Genomic DNA, 13,573 nt, shown 5'->3' with positions numbered 1-13,573 from the left:
TGCGATTGAGAACGAATGTTCAAGTTTATATACATATATATTCCTAGCCGCGTTTTGCTGATAATATGCAAAAGCATTCTTTCATAATTATTATGGATGGAAGGTGCAAGTGCATTGAGTTAACACCGAATTACTGAGGTGCCATTCTTCTTTCTGATATACTATTGTGTATTTCATGACTTATCTGCAGCGTGTGCAGAGTAATAATATTTACATATAGTGCAAGTTTAACGTGGCTGTACCGGTACTCCTGGGACATAATTACTAATATTAGGCAAGTTCAATTATGAATATTTTGTGGTTTTGAAAAAATTATTTTCCACATAATAGGCCCTAATTTTTCTGTATGCTTTGTTTTGTGGCTGACGTGTCACATGGTGACTTGGTCAGGTAATTGCATATAATCTCATGTTTCTAGCAATTGTACCATACGTGTCTATCAATTGCAGCATTGCAGGTATATAAAGATCCTACATTATATACCTTTGAAGTGACTAATAAAGGAGAGTTCAATAATTGCGGTCATACCTCACTGAAGATGCCCAATCTCTTCTGACCTTGGAAGCTAAGCAGTGGAAGGCCGGGTTAGTAATAGGATGGGAGACCACCTCTGAACACCCTGGTACTGCAATAAATTGATTCCCAAATATATCAGTCACTCACAATTATACCACTTGGCAATCGGTTCCACATGACCAATGATTTAATTCTCTGCATTCACAATAACCCAGAATGGGTATTTGCAGAATAAATGATGGTCATATAGTACATGAGAGACAATGTGCAATGATGATATAATCAAAGTATTACAGTGATTGCTTTCCGGCATTTTTTGAGACTGTGATATTGTCATCACTCATTATTTATTATTGATCTTTACATTCTCGCGAAACAATTTGTTCACAAATAGAGACTCCTAGAAATTAATTTCTTAATCTATTTACTAAAACTGTCTTTATTAATACCATACACATTATAAATATCACCATCTGAATTAGAGTGCTCCCAAAAAAGAGTCTACTTCTCAAAACCCCCTTGTGTTTTGGTTTCTCTAGTTCCACTCCTAGATGGGCCAGGTGTTTGTGTCGGCCACTTGGGTCGCTGAGCTTAGTCACACAGCTACCTCATTGCGCCTCTTTTTTTCTTTGCATCATGTGCTGTTTGGGGACTATTTTTTTGAAGGGCCATCCTGTCTGACACTGCGGTGCCACTCCTAGATGGGCCAGGTGTTTGTGTCGGCCACTTGGGTCGCTTAGCTTAGCCATCCAGCGACCTCGGTGCAAATTTTAGGACTAAAAATAATATTGTGAGGTGTGAGGTGTTCAGAATAGACTGGAAATGAGTGGAAATTATGGTTATTGAGGTTAATAATACTTTGGGATCAAAATGACCGCCAAATTCTATGATTTAAGCTGTTTTTGAGGGTTTTTTGAAAAAAAACACCCGAATCCAAAACACACCCGAATCCGACAAAAATTTTTCGGTGAGGTTTTGCCAAAACGCGTCCGAATCCAAAACACGGCCGCGGAACCGAACCCAAAACTGTCATCATCCAGAGCCCAGGGAAGCATCCTGGAAGTGGAGGAGACAGGCAATATGGCGACCTGGACAGATCAGGAGTTCAGAGAGCTGCTCAGCATAAGGGGGGAGTAGGAAATAAAGAGACAGATCACAGGCACAGTGAAGGATACTATTATTTATAAAAATATTGCAAAGCTGCTTGAAGCCAGAGGAATTATCCGTACACAACAGCAAGTTGTTAATAAAATGAAGACTCTGAAAAAGCAGTTCTTGACGGTGCATGACAACAACCATAAAAAGAGTGTGGCTGGCTAGATCAAGTGGCAATACTATGATATCTGCACAAATGTCTTTGGACCCACAGCTATCTGCAATCCGGTGAGCCTTTCTTCCAGTTCACAGTACACTGCTACAGCACTGCTACAGAAGGCAGTCAAGATCCTGAAGATACACAGACAGCCAGTGAAGTCTGCCTGCCATCACCCCTGTTAATTGAGGACACACCTGAGAGCAGCGAACATGAACATGACACATCCACCCACCTGTCCACGTATACATCTAGCCAGGGCGGAACTACCGCCAGTGCAACCAGTGCGTTGCACTGGGGCCCGCCACTGTCCAGGGGCCCAAAGCATGTAATGAGTCAAACTGACTCATTACATGACGCTGTGTGCTGCGGGCAACCGCCGCCCGGAGAGGAGAGGAGCGCAGCGGACACAGGGGGGAGGGAGGAGGAGGGAGCCGCAGCAGCGCTGTTTCATTGGTTGAGGCGCCGCTGCTGCTGTCCCTCTGCTTCACTATAGGCTGTTTTCCGCCGCTCTGAAGCACATCCCAGCATTCACAGCGGCGGAGGACAGCCTATGGTGAAGGACTGGTGGGACAGCAGCAGCAGCGCCTCCAGTAATAACACAGTGCTGCTGCGGCTCCCTCCTTCACCTCCCTCCACCTCTTTCTCTCCTGCCCGGGAATCGTGATCTCTGCTAGAAGCTGCACCGAGGAGACTGAGCCAGCGGAGACAGTAAGTATAATTCTTTCTTTCTTTCTTTCTTTCTTTCTTTCTTTCTTTCTTTCTTTCTTTCTTTCTTTCTTTCTTTCTTGGGGGACTGTCTGCCGTAATGTGTAAAAATGGGGAATCTGCCTGCCGTAATGTGTAACAAGGGCACGCTATCTGCCGTAATGTGTAACAAGGGGGTGTGGTTCGTTTTATCGGCATTCGTCCGTTCGACAATGCTTTGATAGACCACGGTACTTCGACAAGTACAACTCATCGACTGTCTGTATATCGACAGTAACATTAGTTCGACATGTATTTGTTCGAAAGTAACAAATGATCGTCAGTTACTTTGCCGAATATTTTAGTTAGACATAACATACTGTTCGACGTAATATACATAGACATTGATTAAGATCGACAGTAGTTTGTTCGACCACAGCGTTAGATCGACAGTAAATAGACCGACTGCCATTAGTTCGAACATCTTTTATTTCGACATCAACTAGTTCGAAATTTGTTTTATCGACCGTTAATAAGTCGACCGCAAATAGTTCGAACATCTATTTGGTCGACAAAACTTAGAACGACAAAACTTAGATCGAAAAAACTCTGACCGACAATACTTACATTGAAACTTAATAGGGTCGACATGTAATAGCTTGACATATACAAGATCGACAAAACTTAGTTCGACACGACAGTTAATATATCGACATATAAATAGGCCAAGTATAGAAAAACACTCTACAGCGCTACCCCTGCTTACATTCGTGGAACTACAGCTTCCAGTCAGCCCTTACATCCACCACCTACACCAGTGGCGTAACTAGAAATTTTTCTCCCCCAAGCCAAAAAATCCTTCGGCGCCCCCCCCCCCCCCCATACACCCCGTAATTGCCTGCGGCGCGCGCTGGCAAAAAAGGGTGTGTGGCTTTGTCGAAATGGGCGTGGCTTTGCGTGGAGGGCGTGGCATTGCAGGAAAAGACTACCTTATACCCCAGTTTTGCAACCTGCACGCCCAGACGTTGGCCACCACAGGAAAGAAAAATAATCCTGATTCATGCCCCTTACATTATTTGTAATTTTTCCTCCTTATAGTAATGCCCAGTATACATTATTCCACATACTGCAATGGCCCTTAGACATTATTCCACACACAATCAGTGATCGCGCTGAGCCAAAAAAAAAGTGGGTCCCAGGGACCCTTCACTTTTAAAAATTGGGGTCCTACCGGTCTTTTTCTGGGTCCCATCGGAATGAAGGTTCTTATTAATTTTAATCTTGTTTGGACACTACAAAAGTGTTGCAAGATGGGGGGGATGGGGTGACAATGCTGCTGGGCTGTGTAGCATGCAGGACACCCTGCACCAGAGCTGTAACTAGACATTTTGGTGCCCTTAGGCAGAAAGTGAATTGGTGTTAGACCACTTAGACCACAAAGAACAGGTAGTGCGCGCCGTAGGCGCGCCGCAAAATTTTAGGGGCGTGGCTTCATAGGGAAGGGGCGTGGCCACATAATAGTGTCAATTCACATTACACCACACAGTAGTGGCGCTTATACACATTGCACCAGGTAGAACCTCCTATGCACACTGATCCAGGTAGATCACGTCATACACTTTGCTCCAGGTACAGCACGTCATACACTTTGCACCAGGTACAGCACGTCATACACTTTGCACCAGGTACAGCACGTCATACACTTTGCACCAGGTAGAGCACGTTATCATACACATTGCCGCTAGGTAGAGCACGTTATCATACACAGTGCGCCAGGTAGAACACGTTATACACACTGCGCCAGGTAGAGCACGTTATCATACACATTGCGCCAGGTACAGCATGTTATCATACACATTGCCGCTAGGTAGAGCAAGTTATCATACACATTGCATCAGGTAGAGCATGTTATCATACACATTGCCGCTAGGTAGAACAAGTTATCATACACATTGCCGCTAGGTAGAGCAAGTTATCATACACATTGCGTCAGGTAGAACACGTTATTATACACATTGCGCCAGGTAGAACACGTTATTATACACATTGCGCCAGGTAGAACACGTTATTATACACATTGCGCCAGGTAGAACACGTTATTATACACAATGCGCCTGGTAGAGCACTGAGGCACATTGCAGTAACCACTCACTTATCACCTCCAGTTGCACGAAGGGGCCGTTTGACACAAGTGGTTCCGCCCCCAGCAGCAACTCACTGACACTCACCATTTTTTCTGACAGCACAGTGCAGTGAGTGCACTGGCACAAGTAGCCAGCCTGCGCCTGTAGTAGCCGCAGCCTGGAGGAGCTCTATGTGAAATCGCAAGCAGAGGCTGTTCTCTGGCAAGAAGGAGCTCGTCCAATCGCTTCCCCTGACGGGCTGGCCACTGCTAAATATACCGATAATCAGTTCCAACTGTGTCAAAGTAGTGGAGCCCCAGGTGCAATGGGAAAGTCAGTGTCACTGCACAGTTGTACTGATATACTGGTATATTTAGCAGTGGCCAGCCCGTCAGGGGAAGCGATCGGAGGAGCTCCTTCTTGCCAGCCTCTGCTTGCGATTTCACAGATAGCTCCTTCATGCTGCGGCGCCGGCTGGCTACTTGTGCCAGTGCACTCACTGCACTGTGCTGTCAGAAAAATGGTGTCAGTGAGGCCCTGACACTCTGAGCGGCCTCACATTGCACACACGGAGCTTGCAGCCCCCTGACATCCCGCATCTGCACCAGCTACTCCAGGTGAAGCGGGGCGATGCAGCACTGTCTACTGCTTACCTACAGCGGGAGCTGCGCAGCCCGGACGGCTCCTGCTGGAAGGTTGTTGTCGGGTCTCGGTGGGGCGTTGAGCGGGTCCCGGGTAGGGGGGTGGCAGCGGGCAGATCCGGAGCTGTACTCCCAGTCGCAGAGGAGGGTGCAGGCGGCAGAGCGGCAGTGGAGCCGGATGAGCGGGGCCAGTCTGTCAGCCCTGCAGCACAGATTCATGTGCTGGCGGGGAGCAGGATTCAAAGCGGGAGATGCTGCAGGCTGTGATTGGATGGAGACTACAGGAGGTGATTGGCCGAGGAAACAGCCAGTCACCTCCTGCATTCCGCTGACAGGCTTAACACATGCAAACACATATTCAGATGAGCGCGTCCTGTGGGACCCGCTCATCTTCTAAATGTGAGTCCCGGGCGGCTGTTTCTGGGTAAAATCCGCGCCATGGCGCGTTTTTGCGATCACTGACAATAATGCACATGACACAATATGCACACACCGTAATGCCCCCTACACATTATGCCACACACCGTAATGCCCCCGACACATTATGCCACACACCGTAATGCCCCCGACACATTATGCCACACACCGTAATGCCTGTGACACATTATGACAGGAATCGCAATGCCAGTTATACATTATGCTACACACTGCAATGCCCCTGATACATTATAGCACACACAATGTCTGTGACACAGTATGACACACACCACAATGATCCTGAGACATTATACCACATACCACAATGCCCGTGATATAGTATACAACACACCGTAATGCCTGATACATTATGACACACACCGCAATGTCCGTGATACATTATGCCACACACCGTAATGCCCATTACACATTAAGTTCTACAGTAAGGCTTCCAATTACTTTTAAATTACCTCCTCGTTGCCAGGGGTTTCATGCTCTTGGTTCCATGCACGGTGCCAGGGGTTTTCATGCTCAGGGTGTCATGCTCGTTGCCAGGGGTTTCATGCACTGGGTGTCCTGCTCGTTGCTAGGGGGTAGTGCTTGTTGCTAGGGCCGTGCTCCCAGTGCCACATATGCTCCCAGTGCCAGATATTCCCCCACAGTGCCAGGTATATGCACCCAGTGCCAGATATTCCCCCACAGTGCCAGGTATATGCACCCAGTGCCAGATATTCCCCCACAGTGCCAGGTATATGCCCCCCCCCCCCAGTGCCAGATATTCCCCCACAGTGCCTGCTTCCCCCCCAGTGCCAGATATTCCCCCCCAGTGCCAGATATCCCCCCCCCTCCAGTGCCAGGTATATGCCCCCAGTGCCAGGTATATGACCCCCCAGTGCCAGATATTCCCCCCCCAGTGCCAGGTATATGCCCCCAGTGCCAGATATTCCCCCACAGTGCCAGGCATATGCCCCCAGTGCCAGATATTCCCTCCCAGTGCCTGCTTCCCCCCCCAGTGCCAGGTATATGCCCCCCCAGTCACGGGTATATGCCCCCAGTGCCGGGTATATGCCCCCCCAGTGCCAGGTATATTCCCCCAGTGCCAGGTATATGCCCCCCCAGTGCCAGGTATATGCCCCCCCAGTGCCAGATATTCTCCCAGTGCCAGATATTCCCCCCCAGTGCCAGGTATATGCCCCCAGTGCCAGGTATATGCCCCCAGTGCCAGGTACATGCCCCCCCAGTGCCAGTTATATGCCCCCAGTGCCAGGTATATGCCCCCAGTGCCAGATATTCCCCCCTAGTGCCTGCTTCCCCCCCAGTGCCAGGTATATGCCTCCAGTGCCAGGTATATGCCCCCCCAGTGCCAGGTATATGCCCCCCAGTGCCGGGTATATGCCCCCAGTGCCAGGTACATGCCCCCAGTGCCGGGTATATGCCCCCCAGTGCCAGGTATATGCCCCCAGTGCCAGGTACATGCCCTCAGTGCCAGTTATATGCCCCCCCAGTGCCAGGTATATGTCCCCAGTGCCGGGTATATGCCCCAGTGCCTGCTCCTCCGGCCCCCCCCATGTGTTGGAGGGACACGAGCGCATCGCGCGTCTCTCCTGTGTCCCTCCTGGCTCTCCCCCAGCTGTCTAATAAAGGAAGTGCCGTTCGTGAGCCAATCAGAGCTCACAAACGGCACTTGCTTCCTTAGACCGGCCGGGGGAGAGCCAGGAGGGACACAGGAGAGACGCGCGATGCGCTCGTGTCCCTCCAACACATGGGGGGGGGGGAGCCGGGGGAGCAGGGGGAGCAGGCACCGCAGCAAGGAGGGAGAGGAGATCGCAGATTGACATGCGGACGCTCGTCCGCATGTCAATCTGTTCTAAATCAGTGGCGCCCCCGCAGCCCCTCGCCCCCAAGCCACCGCGAGGACTGCGGGGGCAGTAGTTACGCCACTGACCTACACAATACCCTGACCTGCTGCACATCTGCAACGCTGCCCACCTCCCCCCCACCTGGTATCCACCGCGATACCGGTTCAGCCATCGCCCTAGTCACCCCGCTTCCCATTTATATTTACACGCCTAGCTATACACCCCACTGCCTTGCGCGCTCCATGTTTCCCTGTGGCACTACAAGTAACACAACGCCCTGGCACTGCTCCGCGCTCTGGCAGCACAGTAACACCCTTCATGAAAGACCCCACCCATGTCTGCCAGCACACCCGGGCACCCTGCTGCACATCTGCAACGCTGACACCCCCCCCTATTCCCCACGATACCCGTGCAAACTTAGACGCCAACACCATCCCCCCTAGTCACCCCGCTGCCCGTCTACATTTACACGCCTAGCTATACACCCCACTGCCTTACGCGCTCCATGTTTCCCTGTGGCACTACAAGTAACACAACGCCCTGGCACTGCTCCCCGCTCTGGCAGCACAGTAACACCCTTCATGAAAGACCCCACCCATGTCTGCCAGCACACCTGGGCACCCTGCTGCACATCTGCAACGCTGACTCCCCTCCCCACTATTCCCCACGATACCCGTGCAAACTTAGACGCCAACACCATCCCCCCTAGTCACCCCGCTGCCCGTCTACATTTACAAGCCTAGCTATACACCCCGCTGCCTTACGCGCTCCATGTTTCCCTGTGGCACCACAAGTAACACAATGCCCTGGCACTGCTCCCCGCTCTGGTAGCACAGTAACACCCTTCATGAAAGACCCCATCCATGTCTGCCAGCACACCCAGGCACCCTGCTGCACATCTGCAACGCTGACACCCCCCCGCTATTCCCCACGATACCCGTGCAAACTTAGATGCCAACACCATCCCCCCTAGTCACCTCGCTGCCCGTCTACATTTACAAGCCTAGCTATACTCCCCGCTGCCTTACGCGCTCCATGTTTCCCCGTGGCATAGCATCACTGAAATACATTTTTTTTTAAAACATTAACCGGAATGTATCTTGGAACGTTGGATTATGTAGCTAGAGTGTTGGTGGAATTTTGGCCCCTCTAGTGCAATGGGGAATGCTGGCTGCACCTCCGCCCGATAACGGGGTGATGTTCCAGTGTGCTGGGGCGTATAGGGGCAGTACACGGCTGTGGGGGAGCGTATGGTGGTAGAGGGGTAGATGGCTAGGGAGAGCGGTGTGCGTCTCGGGGTACACGGCTGGTGATAGCTGGGGTTCGGGAAACAGTTGGAGGGAGGTGAGGTTAAGTGCATATAGAGGCTAGGATGGCTAGGTGGACGGCTGAAGTGCTTTACTGTGCTACCAGAGTGGGGAGCAGTGCCAGGGCGTTGTGTTACTTGTAGTGCCACAGGGAAACATGGAGCGCGCAAGGCAGCGGGGTGTATAGCTAGGCGTGTAAATGAAGACGGGCAGCGGGGTGACTAGGTGGGATGGTGTTGGCGTCTAAGTTTGCACGGGTATCGTGGAGAATAGCGGGAGGGGGGGTGTCAGCGTTGCAGATGTGCAGCAGGGTGCCCGGGTGTGCTGGCAGACATGGGTAGGGTCTTTCATGAAGGGTGTTACTGTGCTACCAGAGCGGGGAGCAGTGCCAGGGCGTTGTGTTACTTGTAGTGCCACAGGGAAACATGGAGCGCGCAAGGCAGTGGGGTGTATAGCTAGGCGTGTAAATGTAGATGGGAAGTGGGGTGACTAGGGGCGATGGCTGAACCGGTATCGGGGTGGATACCAGGTGGGGGGGGAGGTGGGCAGCGTTGCAGATGTGCAGCAGGTCAGGGTATTGTGTAGGTGGTGGATGTAAGGGCTGGCTGGAAGCTGTAGTTCCACGAATGGAAGCAGGGGTAGCGCTGTAGAGTGTTTTTCTATAATTGGCCTATATTTATATGTCGATATATTAACTGTCGAAGTATTTAGTGTCGATCTAAGTTTTGTCGATCTTATATATGTCGATCTTGTATATGTCGAGCTATTACCTGTCGACCCAATTAAGTTTCGATCTAAGTTTTGTCGGTCTATGTTTTGTCGGTCTATGGTTTGTCGATCTTCTGTATGTCGATCTATTTGTTTGTCGAACAATTACATGTCTATGAGTTTTTGGTCAAACTTGTTCCTGTCGATGATTTGTTTGTCGATCTTACGTTGTGTCACTGTTGTGCGTGATCGATCATGTGTTGTGTCGATCTACTGTTTGTCGAATATGCGTCTTGTCGATGTTCGGGGTTTGTCGATGTAGTGGTTGTCTATGTTGCTGATATGTCGATTTTGTGTTTGTCGATGTTCGATCACTGTCGATGTAGGTGTTGTCTATGTTGCGTGGTCGATGTTAGCGTTGTCGAACTAGCGGGTGCCGATCCATCGACCGGATACCATCATGGGCACGCTATCTGCCGTAATGTGTAACAAGGGCACGCTGTCTGCCGTAATGTGTAACAAGGGCACGCTGTCTGCCGTAATGTGTAACAAGGGCACGCTGTCTGCCGTAATGTGTAACAAGGGCACGCTGTCTGCCGTAATGTGTAACAAGGGCACGCTGTCTGCCGTAATGTGCAAAAAGGGGACGCTGTCTGCCGTAATGTGTAACAAGGGCACGCTGTCTGCTGTAATGTGTAAAAAGAGGACGCTGTCTGCCGTTAAGTGTAAAAAGGGCACGCTGTCTGCCGTTATGTGTAAAAAGGGGGATGCTGTCTGCCTTAATGTGTGAAAAGGGGACGCTGTCTGCCGCAATGTGCAAAAAGGGGATGCTGTCTGCCATAATGTGTAAAAAGGGGAATCTGTCCACCGTATGGTGTAAAAGGGTCTCTACCTGGTGTAGTGGTGCTACTGTGCGGCGTAATTTGAATAATGGAGATACTGGGCACCGTTTTAGGAATTGGTATTATTTTGTGGCAACACCCCTTCCCCATGAAGCCACGCCCCTATATGTTTTTGCACGCGCCTGCGGCGCACACTGCCCCTGTTTGGCATGCAGGCGTGGGGCTCTTTCTTTCTGTGCAAAAAGGGGGACTGTCTGCCGTAAATGTGTAAAAAGGGGGAATCTGCCTGCCGTAATGTGTAAAAAGGGGACGCTGTCTGCCGTAATGTGTGAAAAGGGGACGCTGTCTGCCGTAATGTGTAAATAGGGCACGCTGTCTGCCGTAATGTGTAACAAGGGCACGATGTCTGCCGTAATGTGTAACAAGGGCACGCTGTCTGCCGTAATGTGTAACAAGGGCACGCTGTCTGCCATAATGTGTAAAAAGGGGACGCTGCCTGCCGTAATGTGTAAGAAGGGCACCCTGTCTGCCGTAATGTGTAAAAAGAGGACGCTGTCTGCTTGATGTGTAAAAAGGGCATGCTGTCTGCCGTTATGTGTAAAAAGGGGACGCTGTCTGCAATAATGTGTAAAAAGGGGAATCTGTCCACCGTAAGGTGTAAAAGGGTCTCTATCTGGTGTAGTGATGCTACTGTGCGGCGTAATTTGAATAATGGAGACTACTGTGCACCGTTTTATGAATTGGTATTATTTTGTGGCCACACCCCTTCCCCACGAAGCCACGCCCCTATATGTTTTTGCACGCGCTTACAGTGCACACTGCCCCTGTTTTGCATGCAGGGGTGGGGCTCCGATGCCATTTCTTGCACACTGCTAAAATAGTGCATTTCTTGCACACAGTGCTAGTTACTGCACTGTTGCTAGGTATCCATTTCTCTGGCCCAGAGCAGGTCCCCCCAGGGCCGGATTAAGCCCTTGGGGGGCCCAGGGCACCCAAGACAGGGGGCCCCCCCACCAGCAACTACCCCCCGCAGGGGCAAAAGCAGGATTCGGAAGGGGGTTTCCTTTGATGCACGCACATGTGTGTGTGTGTGCGTGTATATATATATACACAGTGGTCGAAGTGGAAATTTTGAAGTGGGGGTATGCAAAAGTCAAGGTCACAATTATGCGCCTTCGGCGCGCGGTCACACAAAAGGGGCGTGTCCAGTGTAGTAGAACCCCTTATACTATCTAGTACTGGTGCCCCTTTCACCTTATAGCACATGGTACGAGCTGAATTTTACATTATAGCACATGGTACGAGCCAAAATTCACATTGTAGCACACTGAATGAGCCGAAATTCACATTGTAGCACACTGAATGAGCCGAAATTCACATTGTAGCACACTGAATGAGCCGAAATTCACATTGTAGCACACTGAATGAGCCGAAATTCACATTGTAGCACACTGAATGAGCCAAAATTTACATTGTAGCACACTGAATGAGCCGAAATTCACATTGTAGCACACTGAATGAGCCGACATTCACATTGTAGCACACTGAAGAGCCAAAATTCACATTGTAGCACACTGAATGAGCCAAAATTCACATTGTAGCACACTGAATGAGCCGACAGTCAAATTGTAGCACACTGAATGAGCCGACAGTCACATTGTAGCACACTGAATGAGCCGACAGTCAAATTGTAGCACACTGAATGAGCCGACAGTCACATTGTAGCACACTGAATGAGCCGACAGTCACATTATAGCACACTGCATGAGCCGAAATTCACATTGTAGCACACTGAAGAGCCGAAATTCACATTGTAGCACACTGAATGAGCCGAAACTCACATTGTAGCACACTGAATGAGCCAAAATTCACATTGTAGCACACTGAATGAGCCGACAGTCACCTTGTAGCACACTGAATGAGCTGAAATTGTGACAGCAGGGACAGCCAGAGTGACGACAGGGAGAGAGAGAGAGTGACGACAGGGAGAGAGAGAGAGTGACGACAGGGAGAGAGAGAGTGACGACAGGGAGAGAGAGAGTGACGACAGGGAGAGAGAGTGATGATAGGGAGAGAGAGTGACGACAGGGAGAGAGAGTGACGACAGTGACAGCAGGGAGAGAGAGAGTGATGACAGGGGGAGAGAGTGACAACAGTGACAGCAGGGAGAGAGAGAGAGTGACGACAGTGACAGCTGGGAGAGAGAGAGTGACAGTAGGGACAGGGACGGTAACGACAGGGAGAGAGGTGACAGCGGGGGAACATTGCCTCATTTGTTGCGGGTGAGCGGCGGGTGGCTGGCGGCGGTGAGCGGCATGCGGTGGGTGGTTGGCGGAAGTGAGCGGCTGTGAGCTAGTACAGCACACTACACAGCCGCCGGCCTCTGCGCAGGGATGGGGAGCAACATGTGCAGCAGGATGGCCACTTCCCTCGCCTCCTGCTGCACTTTAATTTCCTCATTTCTGGGTCAGTGGAAGAAGTGGCGGTATACCAGACCACCGCATACTGCCCCACTTCGACCACTGTATATATATATATATATATATATATATATATATATATATATATATACTTCAAAAGTATGGCACTCAACGAACTTCTTAATCACATATCACAACGCCAGCTAGTTCAGCAACATTTTGGGTTTTATTTACCCTTTGTCAAACAGCACATACACGACAAAAGGGTAAATAAAACCTGAAACGTTGCTGAACTAGCTGGCGTTGTGATATGTGATTAAGAAGTCCGCTGAGTACCATACTATTGGAGGTTATGTGAAGGCAGTGTAAAGAGCACCACGGCTGCTGATTAAGGAGAGGGAGTGCCGGCCAATCCATTTGTATATATATATATATATATATATATATATACACACACACACACACACATACACATTACATAGATCTCATACACCCACAGACACACAAATACATAACATACACATAAAACACATACACACACATAGAAAATATACACATACATATACACTAATAGAACATATATACATACATACAGTATACACAGCACAAACTGTGCACACACTTACACTGAAGCCTGAGGAAAGGGGTGAGGAATGGATGCCACAGCCAGGAGATATTGCTGGGAGCCAGGGACAACAGTTCACCATTAGGCCACGCCCCCACGTAAAAAAATGCCGCGAT

General features: G+C 50.0%; 1 pseudogene; it reads left to right on the top strand.

The window, feature by feature from the left end:
• The first annotated feature begins 514 nt into the window (after positions 1–514).
• LOC134897074 (5S ribosomal RNA) lies at positions 515–634 on the top strand (annotated as a pseudogene).
• Positions 635–13,573: the final 12,939 nt, after the last annotated feature.

The sequence above is a fragment of the Pseudophryne corroboree genome, chromosome 3, assembly GCF_028390025.1.
Source record: "Pseudophryne corroboree isolate aPseCor3 chromosome 3, aPseCor3.hap2, whole genome shotgun sequence".
Classification (NCBI taxonomy): domain Eukaryota; kingdom Metazoa; phylum Chordata; class Amphibia; order Anura; family Myobatrachidae; genus Pseudophryne; species Pseudophryne corroboree.
This window is presented reverse-complemented; position numbering and strand designations above follow the sequence as displayed.